The sequence below is a fragment of the Penaeus monodon genome, chromosome 16 (genome assembly GCF_015228065.2).
Source record: "Penaeus monodon isolate SGIC_2016 chromosome 16, NSTDA_Pmon_1, whole genome shotgun sequence".
NCBI classification, from domain to species: domain Eukaryota; kingdom Metazoa; phylum Arthropoda; class Malacostraca; order Decapoda; family Penaeidae; genus Penaeus; species Penaeus monodon.
Window position 1 is genome coordinate 44,810,040 of NC_051401.1, and position 2,500 is coordinate 44,812,539.

Sequence of the window (2,500 nt, forward strand, 5' to 3'; positions counted from 1 at the left end):
CATTTAAAGAAACATATAACTTACAGACATCATGATTTTATATTCAAGTTGTGCTTTTCCATTTGACTGCATCATAACGAGCAGATCTAAATAGTCATCATCTAACAACTCATTTTAAACGTGTGAGCAAAAATTCAGCTGGCTAGATATCTTTTTTGCAGATTATTTTGCCAACCTATCATAATGAAATTGCATAAATGACATCGATACAACGCTAGAGAGAGAGAGAGAGAACGAGAGAGAGAGAGAGAGAGAGAGAGAGAGAGGGAGAGAGAGAGAGAGAGAGAGGAGAGAGAGAGAGAGAGAGGGAGAGGGAGAGGGAGAGGGAGAGGGAGAGGGAGAGGGAGAGAGAGAGGAGAGGAGAGGGAGAGGGAGAGAGAGAGAGAGAGAGAGAGAGAGAGAGAGAGAGAGAGAGAGAGAGAGAGAGAGAGAGAGAGAGAGAGAGAGAGAGAGAGAGTGTGCACGTATATGTGTGCGTGCGTATGTGTGTGTGCGCGTATGTGTGTGTGCGTGTGTGTGCATGTGTGTGTGTGTGTATGTGTGTGTGTATGTGTGTGTGTATGTGTGTGTGCGTATGTGTGCGTATGTGTGTGTATGTGTATGTGTGTGTATGTGGGTATGTGTGTGTGTGTGTGTGTGTGTGTGTGTGTGTGTGTGTGCACGCACGCATGGGGGAGGGAGGGTGGCCTACACCTCTGCCACACTGTCTGAATTTTCTATTTGGGGCGTAAGAGTGACAAATTAGATTTTCCGACCTTAGAACCCATTTACGTTGCTTTTCACACACACCACATCCTTCATGGCATGGTCCACTACTGAATCTGGTTGTTCGTTCCATTACTTGATTAGTATTAACAAGACCCTCACATGTCCACCACAGGTTTCAGCGGTGAGGGCACTGGCGAGGGATAAAATACCTGCACATCAAGACTTCTATGGCAATTTATTAGCAATCAAGACTACAGACACGGTTCTGACAAGTACCATCATGCTCCCTGCCTCGATCTCAGCCAACAAAAGTCCCCTGCGTATATTCAGCCAAGTAGAGCTCAGAATGGTAACTTATCTCTCTAGAAAACATATGGGGAAGGTTTCCTTGCCTACGCCAGAGCACCAAGCAGGGAGGCGACACAGTTTTATGGACTGATATATAATTAGGGCTTTACCATTCTTAAATGAAATTATTTCTTAGGCATTCTGGCGGGTTTTATACATGCTTTTACAGCTTCTTCTTTACTTTTGTTCCCATTCCCTGGGGGGGGGGGGGAGAGAGAGAGAGAGAGAGAGAGAGAGAGAGAGAGAGAGAGAGAGAGAGAGAGAGAGAGAGAGAGAGAGAGAGAGAGAGAGAGAGAGATAAATAGATAGATAGATAGAGAGAATCAAACTTTTCTCAATCACTTGGGTTTCCGTGAAATTGTTTATCTATACATAATGAGAGTCAATAATTTTCATCCTTTGTTCCAAACTGCCAAGGACTTCATGACCTACCTCGGCAAATAAATAAACAACCTAAATTAACTGGTATAATTTAAATTCCACAAAGCCATGAAAGGTAAATTTTACCTGTATTAGACAAACAACAAAATTCAAGACACTTTTCAACTAAGGGATTTCCTTTGCAAGTTGAAAACAAGAAAGTTGTATAACACACAAGTAATACTTAGATAAACACTTGCGTAACGACTAAGGGAAATCTAATGACACCGCCGTGAAGTGAATGAAGAAACTAAAATCAGAAATAATGAAAAACTGCCAAAGAATACGACCAGAAATTCTGAAAAAACGAGTCACGACAAACGCCATTTAAGGAATAATCACAGGTGGCGTTCCGAGGCTGATGCCCGGTAGGGAAATTCGGTAATTGGCTGAGTGTCTGGGGATAAGGACGAGCCAAGAAGGATTTTAGACGTTTGAGGGCTCTGGGGAGCACCCTAGGGTTGTTCTCTGGGGTAACAAGGACTCAGTCTCAGAGGAGAGCCTCGCGTCGTATACCATCGCCAACACTTTTCCTCATTTTCCGAACCACACACACCTGCGACTGAAAACAACAACAGATCGACACGCAGAAAACCTCGCATAGGCTAACTGGAACGGAAACCAATAAATCGCATCGTTTACTCTCTCCTCGACGCAAAAAAAAAAAAAAAAAAAATCATCTTCCCTCGCTGAAAAATCCCTTCCACATTCCATAAGCGAAAAAAATAAATAAAATTTCACTCCTGTTCCTAAGCCCCACAGAGAACTTTACAAACTCACTCCCTCTGTAATGAATCAACATGGAGACGCTTAAAAAAGGAGTCAGAGCCTTATTTCAGACCAAATCTCCCCTAAAAATCATTAAAATTCCCTACGCAAAATTTTCGCAATGGGAAGGTAGGCCTATAAACCGGGGTCGATTTTTGGGCCGTGATGGGATAGGCCTATAAATAGTTTAGCACCGGCCTCTAAGCCTCAATTAATAATCATCTCAACACCTAGCACCGTATCTCTACATCTTCAC

General features: G+C 43.1%; 1 protein-coding gene across 1 annotated transcript in view; it reads right to left on the minus strand.

Annotated features, from left to right (window-relative positions):
* Positions 1–2,500, minus strand: part of LOC119582846 (ornithine decarboxylase-like) — a 21,380-nt gene that overhangs the window by 18,559 nt on the left and 321 nt on the right. The gene's annotated exons all lie outside the window — the stretch shown is intronic.